Source organism: Drosophila pseudoobscura, unplaced genomic scaffold, assembly GCF_009870125.1.
Source record: "Drosophila pseudoobscura strain MV-25-SWS-2005 unplaced genomic scaffold, UCI_Dpse_MV25 Unplacedtig00000861, whole genome shotgun sequence".
Classification (NCBI taxonomy): Eukaryota; Metazoa; Arthropoda; class Insecta; order Diptera; family Drosophilidae; genus Drosophila; species Drosophila pseudoobscura.
The window spans coordinates 162,526-182,192 of NW_022881738.1; the positions used below are offsets into that span (position 1 = coordinate 162,526).

The 19,667-nt window shown below is 43.2% G+C and overlaps 2 long non-coding RNA genes across 2 annotated transcripts; both read right to left on the reverse strand.

Annotated features, from left to right (window-relative positions):
- Positions 1 to 10,671: 10,671 nt before the first annotated feature.
- LOC117185569 (uncharacterized) lies at positions 10,672 to 11,085 on the reverse strand. Its single transcript, XR_004471078.1, has 2 exons — positions 10,857 to 11,085; positions 10,672 to 10,805 (listed from the first exon to the last, which is right to left on the reverse strand). It is a non-coding gene; the product is annotated as an uncharacterized lncRNA (long non-coding RNA).
- A 7,336-nt stretch (positions 11,086 to 18,421) lies between these two features.
- LOC117185568 (uncharacterized) lies at positions 18,422 to 19,077 on the reverse strand. The gene is made up of 2 exons (XR_004471077.1): positions 18,607 to 19,077; positions 18,422 to 18,555 (listed from the first exon to the last, which is right to left on the reverse strand). It is a non-coding gene; the product is annotated as an uncharacterized lncRNA (long non-coding RNA).
- Positions 19,078 to 19,667: the final 590 nt, after the last annotated feature.

The window sequence follows — 19,667 nt, forward strand, 5'->3', positions numbered from 1 at the left end:
CGACTCAAGCAGCAGCAGAAAATCAGCAGAAATAAGCCGTAACATTAAGAACTTTTGTAAGCACACATACCAGGCCACCGCGATAATAATACGAATAAACAATACTCTAAATAATATCTTACATACATGCCAGTGCTGGATAGGGAAGGGTTCCATATAAGTGCAGGTGCCATATAAATGCGGAGTTCCACTTTTTTGAGGCTAGAGTGCCATATTGTTGCTAGTGCCCAAGATGTGCGATCTTGCCACATTTCCTGGAGCGTGGGGGCTATATAGGTGTGGTGGTTCAGTATACATGCCAGTGCTGGATAGGGAAGGGTTCTATATAAGTGCAGGTGCCATATAGTTGCGGAGGTTCCACTTTTTTGAGGCTAGAGTGCCGTATTGTTGCTAGTGCCCAAGATGTGCGATCTTGCCACATTTCCTGGAGCGTGGGGGCTATATAGGTGCGGTGGTTCAGTATACATGCCAGTGCTGGATAGGGAAGGGTTCTATATAAGTGCAGGTGCCATATAGTTGCGGAGGTTCCACTTTTTTGGGGCTATATTGCCATATTGGTGCTTATGCCCAAAATATGCGATCCTGCCACATTTCCTGGAGCGTGGATGCTATATAGGTGCGGTGGTTCAGTTTACGTGCCAGTGCTGGATAGGGAAGGGTTCTATATAAGTGCAGGTGCCATATAGTTGCGGAGGTTCCCCTTTTTTGGGCTATATTGCCATATTGGTGCTTATGCCCAAAATATGCGATCCTGCCACATTTCCTGGAGCGTGGATGCTATATAGGTGCGGTGGTTCAGTATACATGCCAGTGCTGGATAGGGAAGGGTTCTATATAAGTGCAGGTGCCATATTGTTGCGGAGGTTCCACTTTTTTGGGGCTATATTGCCATATTGGTGCTTATGCCCAAAATATGCGATCCTGCCACATTTCCTGGAGCGTGGATGCTAAATAGGTGCGGCGGTTCAGTATACATGCCAGTGCTGGATAGGGAAGGGTTCTATATAAGTGCAGAAGCCATATAGTTGCGGAGGTTCCACTTTTTTGGGGCTATATTGCCATATTGGTGCTTATGCCCAAGATGTGCGATACTGCCACATTTCCTGGAGCGTGGGTGCTATATAGGTGCGGTGGTTCAGTATACATGCCAGTGCTGGATAGTGAAGGGTTCTATATAAGTGCAGGTGCCATATAGTTGAGGAGGTTCCACTTTTTTATGGGCTAGAGTGCCATATTGGTGCTAGTGCCCAAGATGTGCGATCCTGCCACGTTTCCTGGAGCGTGGATGCTATATAGGTGCGGTGGTTCAGTATACATGCCAGTGCTGGATAGGGAAGGGTTCTATATAAGTGCAGGTGCCATATAGTTGCGGAGGTTCCACTTTTTTAGGGCAATATTGCCATATTGGTGCTTATGCCCAAAATATGCGATCCTGCCACATTTCCTAGAGCGTGGGTGCTATATAGGTTCGGTGGTTCAGTATACATGCTAGTGCTGGATAGTGAAGGGTTAGATATATGTGAAGGTGCCATATAGTTGCGGAGGTTCCACTTTTTTAGGGCTTTATTGTCATATTGGTGCTTATGCCCAAAATATGCGATCCTGCCACATTTCCTGGAGCGTGGGGGCTATATAGGTGCGGTGGATCAGTATACATGCCAGTTCTGGATAGGGAAGGGTTCTATATAAGTGCAGATGCCATATAGTTACGGAGGTTCCACATTTTTGGGGCTATATTGCCATATTGGTGCTTATGGCCGAAATATGCGATCCTGCCACATTTCCTGGAGCGTGGATGCTATATAGGTGCGGTGGTTCAGTTTACATGCCAGTGCTGGATAGGGAAGGGTTCTATATAAGTGCAGGTGCCATATAGTTGCGGAGGTTCCACTTTTTTAGGGCTATATTGCCATATTGGTGCTTATGCCCAAAATATGCGATCCTGCCACATTTCCTAGAGCGTGGGTGCTATATAGGTTCGGTGGTTCAGTATACATGCTAGTGCTGGATAGTGAAGGGTTAGATATATGTGCAGGTGCCATATAGTTGCGGAGGTTCCACTTTTTTAGGGCTTTATTGTCATATTGGTGCTTATGCCCAAAATATGCGATCCTGCCACATTTCCTGGAGCGTGGGGGCTATATAGGTGCGGTGGTTCAGTATACATGCCAGTTCTGGATAGGGAAGGGTTCTATATAAGTGCAGATGCCATATAGTTGCGGAGGTTCCACTTTTTTGGGGCTATATTGCCATATTGGTGCTTATGCCCAAAATATGCGATCCTGCCACATTTCCTGGAGCGTGGATGCTATATGGGTGCGGTGGTTCAGTTTACATGCCAGTGCTGGATAGGGAAGGGTTCTATATAAGTGCAGGTGCCATATAGTTGCGGAAGTTCCACTTTTTTGGGGCTATATTGCCATATTGGTGCTTAAGACCAAAATATGCGATCCTGCCACATTTCCTGGAGCGTGGATGCTATGTAGGTGCGGTGGTTCAGTATTCATGCCAGTGCTGGATAGGGAAGGGTTCTATATAAGTGCAGGTGCCATATAGTTGCGGAGGTTCCACTTTTTTATGGGCTAGAGTGCCATATTGGTGCTAGTGCCCAAAATATGCGATCCTGCCAAATTTCCTAGAGCGTGGGTGCTATGTAGGTGCGGTGGTTCAGTATACATGCCAGTGCTGGATAGGGAAGGGTTGCGGAGGTTCCACTTTTTTGGGGCTATATTGCCATATTGGTGCTTATGCCCAAAATATGCGATCCTGCCACATTTCCTGGAGCGTGGATGCTATATAGGTGCGGTGGTTCAGTTTACGTGCCAGTGCTGGATAGGGAAGGGTTCTATATAAGTGCAGGTGCCATATAGTTGCGGAGGTTCCCCTTTTTTGGGCTATATTGCCATATTGGTGCTTATGCCCAAAATATGCGATCCTGCCACATTTCCTGGAGCGTGGATGCTATATAGGTGCGGTGGTTCAGTATACATGCCAGTGCTGGATAGGGAAGGGTTCTATATAAGTGCAGGTGCCATATTGTTGCGGAGGTTCCACTTTTTTGGGGCTATATTGCCATATTGGTGCTTATGCCCAAAATATGCGATCCTGCCACATTTCCTGGAGCGTGGATGCTAAATAGGTGCGGCGGTTCAGTATACATGCCAGTGCTGGATAGGGAAGGGTTCTATATAAGTGCAGAAGCCATATAGTTGCGGAGGTTCCACTTTTTTGGGGCTATATTGCCATATTGGTGCTTATGCCCAAGATGTGAGATACTGCCACATTTCCTGGAGCGTGGGTGCTATATAGGTGCGGTGGTTCAGTATACATGCCAGTGCTGGATAGTGAAGGGTTCTATATAAGTGCAGGTGCCATATAGTTGCGGAGGTTCCACTTTTTTATGGGCTAGAGTGCCATATTGGTGCTAGTGCCCAAGATGTGCGATCCTGCCACGTTTCCTGGAGCGTGGATGCTATATAGGTGCGGTGGTTCAGTATACATGCCAGTGCTGGATAGGGAAGGGTTCTATATAAGTGCAGGTGCCATATAGTTGCGGAGGTTCCACTTTTTTAGGGCAATATTGCCATATTGGTGCTTATGCCCAAAATATGCGATCCTGCCACATTTCCTAGAGCGTGGGTGCTATATAGGTTCGGTGGTTCAGTATACATGCTAGTGCTGGATAGTGAAGGGTTAGATATATGTGAAGGTGCCATATAGTTGCGGAGGTTCCACTTTTTTAGGGCTTTATTGTCATATTGGTGCTTATGCCCAAAATATGCGATCCTGCCACATTTCCTGGAGCGTGGGGGCTATATAGGTGCGGTGGATCAGTATACATGCCAGTTCTGGATAGGGAAGGGTTCTATATAAGTGCAGATGCCATATAGTTACGGAGGTTCCACATTTTTGGGGCTATATTGCCATATTGGTGCTTATGGCCGAAATATGCGATCCTGCCACATTTCCTGGAGCGTGGATGCTATATAGGTGCGGTGGTTCAGTTTACATGCCAGTGCTGGATAGGGAAGGGTTCTATATAAGTGCAGGTGCCATATAGTTGCGGAGGTTCCACTTTTTTAGGGCTATATTGCCATATTGGTGCTTATGCCCAAAATATGCGATCCTGCCACATTTCCTAGAGCGTGGGTGCTATATAGGTTCGGTGGTTCAGTATACATGCTAGTGCTGGATAGTGAAGGGTTAGATATATGTGCAGGTGCCATATAGTTGCGGAGGTTCCACTTTTTTAGGGCTTTATTGTCATATTGGTGCTTATGCCCAAAATATGCGATCCTGCCACATTTCCTGGAGCGTGGGGGCTATATAGGTGCGGTGGTTCAGTATACATGCCAGTTCTGGATAGGGAAGGGTTCTATATAAGTGCAGATGCCATATAGTTGCGGAGGTTCCACTTTTTTGGGGCTATATTGCCATATTGGTGCTTATGCCCAAAATATGCGATCCTGCCACATTTCCTGGAGCGTGGATGCTATATGGGTGCGGTGGTTCAGTTTACATGCCAGTGCTGGATAGGGAAGGGTTCTATATAAGTGCAGGTGCCATATAGTTGCGGAAGTTCCACTTTTTTGGGGCTATATTGCCATATTGGTGCTTAAGACCAAAATATGCGATCCTGCCACATTTCCTGGAGCGTGGATGCTATGTAGGTGCGGTGGTTCAGTATTCATGCCAGTGCTGGATAGGGAAGGGTTCTATATAAGTGCAGGTGCCATATAGTTGCGGAGGTTCCACTTTTTTATGGGCTAGAGTGCCATATTGGTGCTAGTGCCCAAAATATGCGATCCTGCCAAATTTCCTAGAGCGTGGGTGCTATGTAGGTGCGGTGGTTCAGTATACATGCCAGTGCTGGATAGGGAAGGGTTGCGGAGGTTCCACTTTTTTGGGGCTATATTGCCATATTGGTGCTTATGCCCAAGATGTGCGATACTGCCACATTTCCTGGAGCGTGGGTGCTATATAGGTGCGGTGGTTCAGTATACATGCCAGTGCTGGATAGGGAAGGGTTCTATATAAGTGCAGGTGCCATATAGTTGCGGAGGTTTCACTTTTTTATGGGTAGAGTGCCATATTGGTGCTAGTGCCCAAGATGTGCGATCCTGCCACATTTCCTGGAGCGTGGATGCTATATAGGTGCGGTGGTTCAGTATACATGCCAGTGCTGGATAGGGAAGGGTTCTATATAAGTGCAGGTGCCATATAGTTGCGGAGGTTCCACTTTTTTATGGGCTAGAGTGCCATATTGGTGCTAGTGCCCAAGATGTGCGATCCTGCCACATTTCCTGGAGCGTGGGGGCTATATAGGTGCGGTGGTTCAGTATACATGCCAGTGCTGGATAGGGAAGGGTTCTATATAAGTGCAGGTGCCATATAGTTGCTGAGGTTCCACTTTTTTAGGGCTATATTGCCATATTGGTGCTTATGCCCAAAATATGCGATCCTGCCAAATTTCCTAGAGCGTGGGTGCTATATAGGTTCGGTGGTTCAGTATACATGCCAGTGCTGGATAGTGAAGGGTTAGATATAAGTGCAGGTGCCATATAGTTGCGGAGGTTCCACTTTTTTAGGGCTTTATTGTCATATTGGTGCTTATGCCCAAAATATGCGATCCTGCCACATTTCCTGGAGCGTGGATGCTATGTAGGTGCGGTGGTTCAGTATACATGCCAGTGCTGGATAGGGAAGGGTTCTATATAAGTACAGGTGCCATATAGTTGCGGAGGTTCGATTTTTTATGGGCTAGAGTGCCATATTGGTGCTAGTGCCCAAAATATGCGATCCTGCCAAATTTCCTAGAGCGTGGGTGCTATATAGGTGCGGTGGTTCAGTATACATGCCAGTGCTGGATAGTGAAGGGTTAGATATAAGTGCAGGTGCCATATAGTTGCGGAGGTTCCACTTTTTTAGGGCTATATTGTCATATTGGTGCTTATGCCCAAAATATGCGATCCTGCCACATTTCCTGGAGCGTGGGGGCTATATAGGTGCGGTGGTTCAGTATACATGCCAGTGCTGGATAGGGAAGGGTTCTATATAAGTGCAGGTGCCATATAGTTGCGGAGGTTCCACTTTTTTATGGGCTAGAGTGCCATATTGGTGTTACATAGGTGCGGTGGTTCAGTATACATGCCAGTGCTGGATAGGGAGGTGTACTATATAAGTGCAGGTGCCATATAGTTGCGGAGGTTCCACTTATTTGAGGCTAGAGTGCCGTATTGTTGCTAGTGCCCAAAATATGCGATCCTGCCACATTTCCTAGAGCGTGGGTGCTATTTAGGTGCGGTGGTTCAGTATACATTCCAGTGCTGGATAGGGAAAGGTTCTATATAAAAGCAGGTGCCATATAGTTGCGGAGTTCCACTTTTTTGAGGCTAGAGTGCCGTATTGTTGCTAGTGCCCAAGATGTGCGATCTTGCCACATTTCCTGGAGCGTGGGTGCTATATAGGTGCGGTGGTTCAGTATACATGTCAGTGCTGGATAGTGAAGGGTTATATATAAGTGCAGGTGCCATATAAATGCGGAGTTCCACTTTTTTGAGGCTAGAGTGCCGTATTGTTGCTAGTGCCCAAGATGTGCGATCTTGCCACATTTGCTGGAGCGTGGGTGCTATATAGGTGCGGTGGTTAAGTATACCTGCCAGTGCTGGATAGGGAGGTGTTCAATATAAGTGCAGGTGCCATATAGTTGCGGAGTTCCACTTTTTTGAGGCTAGAGTGCCATATTGTTGCTAGTGCCCAAGATGTGCGATCTTGCCACATTTCCTGGAGCGTGGATGCTATGTAGGTGCGGTGGTTCAGTATACATGCCAGTGCTGGATAGGGAAGGGTTCTATATAAGTACAGGTGCCATATAGTTGCGGAGGTTCGATTTTTTATGGGCTAGAGTGCCATATTGGTGCTAGTGCCCAAAATATGCGATCCTGCCAAATTTCCTAGAGCGTGGGTGCTATATAGGTGCGGTGGTTCAGTATACATGCCAGTGCTGGATAGTGAAGGGTTAGATATAAGTGCAGGTGCCATATAGTTGCGGAGGTTCCACTTTTTTAGGGCTATATTGTCATATTGGTGCTTATGCCCAAAATATGCGATCCTGCCACATTTCCTGGAGCGTGGGTGCTATATAGGTGCGGTGGTTCAGTATACATGCCAGTGCTGGATAGGGAAGGGTTCTATATAAGTGCAGGTGCCATATAGTTGCGGAGGTTCCACTTTTTTATGGGCTAGAGTGCCATATTGGTGCTATATAGGTGCGGTGGTTCAGTATACATGCCAGTGCTGGATAGGGAAGGGTTCTATATAAGTGCAGGTGCCATATAGTTGCGGAGGTTCCACTTTTTTATGGGCTAGAGTGCCATATTGGTGCTATATAGGTGCGGTGGTTCAGTATACATGTCAGTGCTGTATAGTGAAGGGTTATATATAAGTGCAGGTGCCATATAAATGCGGAGTTCCACTTTTTTGAGGCTAGAGTGCCATATTGTTGCTAGTGCCCAAAATATGCGATCCTGCCACATTTTCTAGAGCGTGGGTGCTATATAGGTACGGTGGTTCAGTATACATACCAGTGCTGGATAGGGAATTGTTATATATAAGTGCAGGTGCCACATAGTTGCGGAGATTTAAATTTTTTGAGGCTAGAGTGCCGTATTGTTGCTAGTGCCCAAGATGTGCGATCTTGCCACATTTCCTGGAGCGTGGGTGCTATATAGGTGCGGTGGTTCAGTATACATGTCAGTGCTGGATAGTGAAGGGTTATATATAAGTGCAGGTGCCATATAAATGCGGAGTTCCACTTTTTTGAGGCTAGAGTGCCATATTGTTGCTAGTGCCCAAAATATGCGATCCTGCCACATTTCCTAGAGCGTGGGTGCTATATAGGTACGGTGGTTCAGTATACATACCAGTGCTGGATAGGGAATTGTTATATATAAGTGCAGGTGCCACATAGTTGCGGAGATTTCAATTTTTTGAGGCTAGAGTGCCGTATTGTTGCTAGTGCCCAAGATGTGCGATCTTGCCACATTTCCTGGAGCGTGGGGGCTATATAGGTGCGGTGGTTCAGTATACATGCCAGTGCTTGATAGGGAAGGGTTCTATATAAGTGCAGAAGCCATATAGTTGCGGAGGTTCCACTTTTTTATGGGCTAGAGTGCCATATTGGGGCTAGTGCCCAAGATGTGCGATCCTGCCACATTTCCTGGAGCGTGGGGGCTATATAGGTGCGGCTGTTCAGTATACATGCCAGTGCTTGATGGGGAAGGGTTCTATATAAGTGCAGGTGCCATATAGTTGCGGAGGTTCCACTTTTTTGGGGCTATATTGCCATATTGGTGCTTATGCCCAAGATGTGCGATACTGCCACATTTCCTGGAGCGTGGGTGCTATATAGGTGCGGTGGTTCAGTATACATGCCAGTGCTGGATAGGGAAGGGTTCTATATAAGTGCAGGTGCCATATAGTTGCAAAGGTTCCACTTTTTTATGGGTAGAGTGCCATATTGGTGCTAGTGCCCAAGATGTGCGATCCTGCCACATTTCCTGGAGCGTGGATGCTATATAGGTGCGGTGGTTCAGTTTACATGCCAGTGCTGGATAGGGAAGGGTTCTATATAAGTGCAGGTGCCATATAGTTGCGGAGGTTCCACTTTTTTATGGACTAGAGTGCCATATTGGTGCTAGTGCCCAAGATGTGCGATCCTGCCACATTTCCTGGAGCGTGGGGGCTATATAGGTGCGGTGGTTCAGTATACATGCCAGTGCTGGATAGGGAAGGGTTCTATATAAGTACAGGTGCCATATAGTTGCGGAGGTTCGATTTTTTATGGGCTAGAGTGCCATATTGGTGCTAGTGCCCAAAATATGCGATCCTGCCAAATTTCCTAGAGCGTGGGTGCTATATAGGTGCGGTGGTTCAGTATACATGCCAGTGCTGGATAGTGAAGGGTTAGATATAAGTGCAGGTGCCATATAGTTGCGGAGGTTCCACTTTTTTAGGGCTATATTGCCATATTGGTGCTTATGCCCAAAATATGCGATCCTGCCAAATTTCCTAGAGCGTGGGTGCTATATAGGTTTGGTGGTTCAGTATACATGCCAGTGCTGGATAGTGAAGGGTTAGATATAAGTGCAGGTGCCATATAGTTGCGGAGGTTCCACTTTTTTAGGGCTTTATTGTCATATTGGTGCTTATGCCCAAAATATGCGATCCTGCCACATTTCCTGGAGCTGTAGTGTACCAGAGTTTAAATATATATTTGTGTAAACAGATATATAGGCCCTCGGTATCAGCAGATGACCATGACTGACTTAAGGACGGCGTACAAATAGGGTTGGTCGTGTGCACTCTTGCTAGGCTCGGGTCTAGCTCGCCGGATGGTCGGGGTTCTTCCTCGCCTAATTGTACTATCGTACTCCACTACATTTAATTAGTGCACTTTACGGGAACTATAAGTGATTATATAAAACAAAGTAAACTGAAATACTGATAGCGCCGACACGCCAAATAAAAGCCCTACTGAACCATTTCTATTTAGACAGAACCTAGGTGTTGATTGTCCCTCTCTTCTGTACCCACCCTACCATGACATTGCGTTCGAGTTCTTGCATTGTCCCTTGATCAATCCTTTACTAAGGTTTACCACATTTTATAAGATCCTGGCACGGATACTCGACAGACCATTTTTATGATTTTAAAGATTCATTTCAATTCAAAAAGATTCATATTTTAATATAATGTGAGACTTCAATTTCAATATTCATTACGTTGCAGTTGTAGAAACACAACAATTGACTTAGCTTCTAATTTGTGGGTATTATTTCCTTAATCCTAATTATCATATAAGTTTAGTTATAAATTCATTATTTTAAAGCATGAAAACATTAGGGTATAGGTATATATATATATAAACGAGAGAATAAGAATCGAAATCGTAAACAAAAGCTAGATCAGACTGGGGTGCATTATACACACTGAGCAGACGGGTTTGAATCATTATACACTGTATGCATATCTACACTTTCAAGTTAATAGGCTCTTTTGACCAAACTACTTTTTGCTGTACATAATTACTCACTCCGGCGTTATTGTCTTACGCTGATCGTTGGGCCCAATGATGTCGTAGATGTTGACCGCAGCTGTTTAAAATATGGAAATCATAAATATATAATGCATACAATACAATTACGCTACAAACACCGTCGCATAGTCATCAGTCAGTTGTTTTGGTTTTCATAATACAGACAGAAATTTAATTGTTATGCTCTATCGCGAAAATTGAACCAAAAGGTAGCAAACGACAGAAAATTTAGTGTGCATATGCACATATGTATGTAGGCATGTACGCGCGTAACATCAAAAAGGGGTGTTAATAAAGTTTCAGTTACATTACGTTAAACTGCTGATGTTTATGCGTTGGAACTTGATAATGAATTAAATGTAAATTGGACAAAACTCGATCCTGTGCTGCTGCTTTGTAGACTCTTGACCGCCTGAAGTTGGTTAGAGGTCAACAGGTGCGATGTATATGGTTCCTGGCCGTACTGACGAATCTTCCGCCAAGCCTGTATTTAGTTATTTATGTCTGAGCAGCACTAAATATTCTTGGCGATTAAGGCTGATCTGTTCCACTTGGATCTTTGGAGATTCCGACTTGGTGGCAATATAAGGTCCAGAAACGATGAATTATGGTTGGAGTTGGAGAAACCTCGACAACTGTTCGCCTAAGCCAGCTCCCAGGGTAGTCTTCTCGAGACTATACCGCGATGGGGCAGCTTAGGTACACCTCCCTGCAACATAGGTTATGTCAGCACGTGCACGGCACTAATATGAAAACATACCTCTTTTCCCAAATATATCTGCACTAAATTCTTGTCATTCACTGACCACTGAACTGTACGGCACTTGTAACTATATGCTTCCAGCATATATTTGTGGAAATATATATATTTTCCGGATAGCACTATATATATGTGTGTGCAATATGTATGTTGCTCGCACTCGGAAATTATCACGTCTTTACAGATCGATCAACTTTCTTATATTGTTCAAAGCAGTAATAGACGATGGACTGAGCAGCCAGTGCAGCAGAGCTTTTGAGCTTTTTACTAACTGTGCAATCGTATGATCCAGAACATTCGCAGCAGCATAAAACGATCGTCTAATGCACAGCATAGCTTAACTGTGCAATCGTACGATTGCCGTCTATGCTTCCCACTGTCCGTCGCTTGTATGTGTTCGTGGGCGTTCGGACTTAAGAGCGGCTAAGGCTTTGATCCACCCTTAAGAGCGGCTAAAGCTTGATCGTTCGAAATATCACAAGGGGGTCTCACGAGACGAAAGAAGATAACCAATTCCCTATATTTTGTGCTGGCTACTACACCACAGATAATTATACAAGACCTGCTCGACGAATAATTATCTGAAGAACTTGATTAGGAGAGATTATTTCCTGATTTGAATGTCTTTCAGATGATACACGCCGAGATATTTCTTGTTCCCATCGACCAATTCGTAATAGTACGGACTTCGCTTTTTAATTACCTGAGCGGGAATGAACACAGGGGCTAGTTTAGAACTAAACTTTTTTATAGCACTACTTTGTGTGAAATTTCTAGCATATACCAAATCTCCAATCTTTAATTGTGTATCACGGCAGCGCAAATTGTATCTATGCGAATTTTCTTCGTGTGCCTTATTGACATTCGCTTTAGCCTGTTGCCGGATTAGCTGCAAGGAATCTGGGTTCTCCATTCTAGTATCGTCGTTCAAAAGGTCTAGTTTACGCAAGAGTGCGTAATCCTTCCCATTCAACATCATGTTTTGACCAAATGCTAGAAAATATGGAGAATACCCTGTACTCCTATGTAAGGTAGATCTCAATGAACCACTAATGGCATTCAGGTTACAGTCCCAATTGGAATGTTCGTTACCGATATAAGCTCGTATCGCAGCTATCACGGATCTGTTCAGTCGCTCGCTGGCATTCGCTTGCGGTGAATAAATAGCTGTGCATTTTTGTGTTATACCGAAGCTATTTAAAAATGCCTGAAAGTAGCTAGATTTAAATTGGGATCCATTGTCTGACAAGATGACTTCTGGCACCCCAAATGTATAAAAGAGAGACCCTTCCAGATATTCACAGATCTTAGGGGCTGTAAATTTCTTCAAGGGACACAGAAAATGGAACTTAGTATTGTGATCAACAACTATGAGCAATCCTATGTTTCCCTTTTTCGTGCGTGGGTATGGTCCTAAGAGATCTATGTATAATTTCTGAAACGGCCTATCCGAAGTGAATGGTTTACCCATAGGAGGTCTAAGAATCATATTCGGACTCTTGGTCGTGCGACAACCGGTGCATTCAGATATGTACTTGCGCGTCTGGCTAACCATGCGAGGCCAGAATAAATATCTTTTAAGCTTCTCTATGGTTTTACTCATCCCACAATGTGCGGAGCTAGGGGCGTCATGAGCTTGATATAATACGTTCGTAATTAACCCTGACGGAACCCAAAGTTTCCATGATGCGTTCTCTTGAGACTCATCTCCCGAAGCGAATACTGTCCTTTTGAAAACTTGACCGTCTATCACTTTCAAGTCTGGGAACTTACTCTGATTCTGTTGAATACTTTCTATTAAACTCAGATACTCAGCTGATTTGAATTGATCTGAGTCTAGATCAACCATGGGGTTTATTTGCGTGAGCTCCTCTATAGCCGGTTCATCCTGACGCGAGAGAGTGTCAGCGACAACATTCAGTGTCCCCTTTCTATGTAGGATATTAAATGTGAAACTACGCAATTTCATAGACCATCTGGCTAATCTACCCGATAAATCCTTTTGTTGCATTAACCATTTAAGTGCTGCGTGATCGGTTATGACTACGAAGTCCTGTCCCTCAACATAAGAGCGGAATTTTTTTATTCCCTTTATGACTGCTAAGCACTCTAGTTCGGTAACCGAATAATTACGTTGTGCCTTGGATAATTTTTCTGACATGTAAGCAATTGGCAATTCAACGCCGTCGCGTTCTTGAGCTAAAACACAACCGATTCCGTAAGTGCTGGCATCACAGAGCAAAATAAAAGGTTTTGAGAAGTCAGGAGTTATCAAAATGGGTGATGCGGTTAAACAGGACTTTAAGGTCTCAAACGACTGTTGAGCATCATCATTCCACTGTAAATCTTTTTTCTTCTTAAGCAACTCGGTTAAGGGAAAACTAACGGTAGCATAATTTTCAACGAAACGTCGGTACCAACCGGATAATCCCAAAAATCGACGCAGTTGCTTAACGGTAACTGGCACAGGGAACTTCGAGATGGCCTTGATTTTGTCTGGATTTGTCTTTATCCGACCATTACCAATAATAAAACCCAAATACGTGATTTCTTTTATGCAAAAGTTTGATTTCCCTATGTTAATGGTTAGATTTGCTTTGCGTAGACACTACGCTATCTCCTGTAACAACAGTAAATGCGACTCGAAATCCTCTGATAAAACAAGTAGATCATCTAAATATACGAATACACGTGTCCGAAGATGAGCTGGAATAACTCGATCCATTAGTCTACAGAGAGTTTGAGCGGCATTGCAAAGACCAAATGGCATCATTTTATATTGATATAATGGTCGGTTAGGCACTGTAAATGCAGTATACTGTCGCGATTGTTCATCCAACGGGATTTGCCAAAATGCGTGTTTCATGTCTAATCCAGTGATGTAACGAGCGGGTGGTAATCGACTTAGAATACCATCAATATGTGGTAACGGATATGCATCCCGTCTTGTAACCTTGTTCACTTCTCTTGAATCGAGACACAGTCTATATTTTTCGCCTTTCTTTACCAAAACGCAATTACTGCTCCAGGGACTAGTCGACTCCTCTATAACATCGAGCGCAAGCATATTGTCCACCTCGGCAAACATCAATTTCTCTATGGCTGGCGATACCGGCCAATGTCGTTGCTTTACGGGAATAGCTGCTCCAACATCTATAGAGTGTGTGACTAAACTGGTACGGCCTAATCCTTCAGTAGCGAAAGATGGAAAACAACCTATCACTTTATCTAAGCGAATTCTCTCGTCTGCTGTCAATTTATGTAGGTTCGGTGGTTCTTCGACGTCATCCGTACCTCCAACATCTAATTCAGATACCTCTGCAGTGTGTGAGATTTTATCTAAAAGTCCAAATTTTTGCCAGAAGTCTATCCCCAAATAGACGTCTTGCTTGAGTTCAGGAATAAGAAACATTTCTAGGTCTGCCGTGCATCCACGGTAATTAATTTGTGTTACCAGCTTGCCTATAACCTTACTTTCAGTCTCGTTAGCCGTTCGTATTGCTCCTGAACACTTCTTAACCTTGCAATGCGCCAACATTTCTTTCGCGGCTGAACCTCCAATACAACTGATTGTGGCCCCCGAATCCAACAAAGCTATGTAATCACTGCCTTCAATGGTGACACTGGTGTACAGCCTGTTATCCGAACTAAGAAATATAGCTGAAACAAACTTGTTCTTATTCTTGCGAACCATCTTCCAAAATTGTCTCAAACGTTTAGTTGAACGTTTGGGCTTTCTTACAAATTTAAAACTATCTATCTTATCAAAAATTTTCTTACGCGTTGTAATATAATTTGCTTCCCTATCAGGTAAAGGAGTAAATGAAAAATGATATGCCGTAGGCAGGGTTTCCTCTACTGTTTGTGAGCTGATCTTAGGCTCCCTTAAACTTTGGTCGTTCGTTAAACTAGTAGGTGATTCTTGCAAACTTTTTTCTAAGGATGTGTCTGCTTGTTGTTGTTTAACACATCCTTCTGCCGGTTTCCCGGAGGGTTACATTTGGGACATACCGGTTTGTAAGTATCTTTTGTTCCACACCCGTAGCAAAAGATCTTACGAGGACCTACACAATCGTCAAATTTATGACCTTTGTTGTCACAGTTCCAGCAAGTTGGAACTGACTGTGAAGTACGACGTTGTATTTGACACACTATCGTCTGGACCTGACAATTCCGATACGTATGAGCGAAGAGTCCTTTGCTTGACCGATCTTATATCGTTATAAAACTGCTCGTGCTTACGTACCTCTCGTCGTAATATTGATCTATTGGCAATCTTTAAGTGAAGAAGCTCGTGGTGAAGAGTGGGCTTGAAATTTCTAATAAGTAGATTCACAACATCTTCTTCCGTAACCGAATTTTGAAGCCTATCCACGAGATCTTCGATAGCATATTGAAAGTCATCGAAGGATTCGTTTTCGCCCTGACGACGTTTACTAATCTTTTCCCAGATATCATAGTCGGTCTCAACATCTTCAAATCTTCTTCTAAACTCTATAAAAAACGTATCCCAATTAAAGTTTGGGTAATTTCGATGGAATTTCCAGTACCAATCACTAGCTTTTCCCGCGAATAAAAGATACAAGTGATCACAAAGCAATTGATAATTGTTATAAAGATTTTGTTGCGTTAGAGAACGTACTCGATAAATAAACTCATCCATCCTCATGCAAGTTTTTGAACCATCGAATTTAATGCGCCAATTCTGCATTATACTGGAAACTTTTGCTGGTGCTACGTGTGAGCTCGAATTACTTCGATTTGCACTCGCTCTTGAAAAATCTAAAAGAACTTCTGCGTGACTATCTCGTGCTTGACCGATACCCACGTTATTTGTTTGGTTAATGTTATTGTCACCGGAAACATCGGGAGAGATATGTTCTGGTTGTGTCAGCTGGAGTGACGCTAATTGACTTTGAATCGAAGATTCAATTGTTTTGCTTAAAAATGAAGTTAGTTGTTCCATTAACTGAGCCTGTTGAATGCTTACAGCAGACTGGACGTAGTTAGCGATTTCCACTTGAGAGGTTATTGGAAGGGTTGTGTTGTTGGTTTCAGTTTCTGTTAGTGAGCGATCTAACCTGGATCGTTGAGTTGCTCTCGTATTCCTACCCCTTCTAATAAACTTTTGGCCCTTTTTAGGTCGATTAGACGTTCCGTCTATTGTGCTAAAAGATTCGTTAGCACTAGTTGGTCGTGTTCCTTCGGCGTTAAGCTCGGCTAACAACGTGTTGTTAGAGAATGTTAGTGCCAGAGCAGAACAATCTAATGAACAGGTGGGACATTTTGGGTTTGTCCTAATCTGTTCCAAAATACAAAGTTTATGGAATTTGTGTCTACACGGGGTGTTGGCTATAATCTCACTAGTTCCCAATACTTCGTTGCAAATTCCACAAAATGGTTCTGCTTCCTGCAACGCAGTTGTTATATCATCTGTACTTCGCCTTACAGCCATTGTATATCAGACAATATTTAAGGAATTAAAGAAAAAAAAAAAATAAAAAAAAATTATATAAGAAGGTATTAATTGTAATAATAATGTCTGTCTTTCCCACATGCCAGAATACTATTTCTGGCTTTTCTATTTTCGTTAATATGGACTATTTATAAGTTAATGACCTCGTGCACTGAATCATTGGACAACTATCGCGATTTGGCAATATAAAATTGTAAATCCGAATAACTCAAGATGCCTAAAGTGAAAAAGCAGGTTTGCTTTGGTCGATCAATCCAAAATAAACTGAATTGGAACCGCTAAATCCTAAAACAATTCCTGTTTATTCTGATCACTGTATGGTATTGCATAGCTGTCTCTGATACTCACAATTCGATACTATAGGTCTGTTTTGGTCAACCAATCCGAAATAAAATGAATTGCAGTTGCTAAATCCGAAAACCGAGCCAAAGTATAAATTTTGATATCTTTAACCTTTGTGCAATATTTTGCAAAAGAAAATGTGTCGTTGAAATTTTGATGTATTACCGGTTGAGCTTGGAGAACCAAGGCAAGATTTGCTTGTCTTATTAAAATAATCGGCCTATATAGTAAGACACTATAAATCCAAATTTTAATATCGCTCTGAATTGGTTTTAGATTCTAAGGCAAGTTGCCTGGCCCCACGTTGGGCGCCATAAATGTGTAGTGTACCAGAGTTTAAATATATATTTGTGTAAACAGATATATAGGCCCTCGGTATCAGCAGATGACCATGACTGACTTAAGGACGGCGTACAAATAGGGTTGGTCGTGTGCACTCTTGCTAGGCTCGGGTCTAGCTCGCCGGATGGTCGGGGTTCTTCCTCGCCTAATTGTACTATCGTACTCCACTACATTTAATTAGTGCACTTTACGGGAACTATAAGTGATTATATAAAACAAAGTAAACTGAAATACTGATAGCGCCGACACGCCAAATAAAAGCCCTACTGAACCATTTCTATTTAGACAGAACCTAGGTGTTGATTGTCCCTCTCTTCTGTACCCACCCTACCATGACATTGCGTTCGAGTTCTTGCATTGTCCCTTGATCAATCCTTTACTAAGGTTTACCACATTTTATAAGATCCTGGCACGGATACTCGACAGACCATTTTTATGATTTTAAAGATTCATTTCAATTCAAAAAGATTCATATTTTAATATAATGTGAGACTTCAATTTCAATATTCATTACGTTGCAGTTGTAGAAACACAACAATTGACTTAGCTTCTAATTTGTGGGTATTATTTCCTTAATCCTAATTATCATATAAGTTTAGTTATAAATTCATTATTTTAAAGCATGAAAACATTAGGGTATAGGTATATATATATATATAAACGAGAGAATAAGAATCGAAATCGTAAACAAAAGCTAGATCAGACTGGGGTGCATTATACACACTGAGCAGACGGGTTTGAATCATTATACACTGTATGCATATCTACACTTTCAAGTTAATAGGCTCTTTTGACCAAACTACTTTTTGCTGTACATAATTACTCACTCCGGCGTTATTGTCTTACGCTGATCGTTGGGCCCAATGATGTCGTAGATGTTGACCGCAGCTGTTTAAAATATGGAAATCATAAATATATAATGCATACAATACAATTACGCTACAAACACCGTCGCATAGTCATCAGTCAGTTGTTTTGGTTTTCATAATACAGACAGAAATTTAATTGTTATGCTCTATCGCGAAAATTGAACCAAAAGGTAGCAAACGACAGAAAATTTAGTGTGCATATGCACATATGTATGTAGGCATGTACGCGCGTAACATCAAAAAGGGGTGTTAATAAAGTTTCAGTTACATTACGTTAAACTGCTGATGTTTATGCGTTGGAACTTGATAATGAATTAAATGTAAATTGGACAAAACTCGATCCTGTGCTGCTGCTTTGTAGACTCTTGACCGCCTGAAGTTGGTTAGAGGTCAACAGGTGCGATGTATATGGTTCCTGGCCGTACTGACGAATCTTCCGCCAAGCCTGTATTTAGTTATTTATGTCTGAGCAGCACTAAATATTCTTGGCGATTAAGGCTGATCTGTTCCACTTGGATCTTTGGAGATTCCGACTTGGTGGCAATATAAGGTCCAGAAACGATGAATTATGGTTGGAGTTGGAGAAACCTCGACAACTGTTCGCCTAAGCCAGCTCCCAGGGTAGTCTTCTCGAGACTATACCGCGATGGGGCAGCTTAGGTACACCTCCCTGCAACATAGGTTATGTCAGCACGTGCACGGCACTAATATGAAAACATACCTCTTTTCCCAAATATATCTGCACTAAATTCTTGTCATTCACTGACCACTGAACTGTACGGCACTTGTAACTATATGCTTCCAGCATATATTTGTGGAAATATATATATTTTCCGGATAGCACTATATATATGTGTGTGCAATATGTATGTTGCTCGCACTCGGAAATTATCACGTCTTTACAGATCGATCAACTTTCTTATATTGTTCAAAGCAGTAATAGACGATGGACTGAGCAGCCAGTGCAGCAGAGCTTTTGAGCTTTTTACTAACTGTGCAATCGTATGATCCAGAACATTCGCAGCAGCATAAAACGATCGTCTAATGCACAGCATAGCTTAACTGTGCAATCGTACGATTGCCGTCTATGCTTCCCACTGTCCGTCGCTTGTATGTGTTCGTGGGCGTTCGGACTTAAGAGCGGCTAAGGCTTTGATCCAACCTTAAGAGCGGCTAAAGCTTGATCGTTCGAAATATCACAAGGGGGTCTCACGAGACGAAAGAAGATAACCAATTCCCTATATTTTGTGCTGGCTACTACAGAGCGTGGATGTTATATAGCTGCGGTGGTTCAGTATACATGCCAGTGCTGGATAGGGAAGGGTTCTATATAAGTGCAGATGCCATATAGTTGCGGAGGTTCCACTTTTTTGGGGCTATATTGCCATATTGGTGCTTATGCCCAAAATATGCGATCCTGCCACATTTCCTGGAGCGTGGATGCTATGTAGGTGCGGTGGTTCAGTATACATGCCAGTGCTGGATAGGGAAGGGTTCTATATAAGTACAGGTGCCATATAGTTAAGGAGGTTCGATTTTTTATGGGCTAGAGTGCCATATTGGTGCTAGTGCCCAAAATATGCGATCCTGCCAAATTTCCTAGAGCGTGGGTGCTATATAGGTGCGGTGGTTCAGTATACATGCCAGTGCTGGATAGTGAAGGGTTAGATATAAGTGCAGGTGCCATATAGTTGCGGAGGTTCCACTTTTTTAGGGCTATATTGTCATATTGGTGCTTATGCCCAAAATATGCGATCCTGCCACATTTCCTGGAGCGTGGGT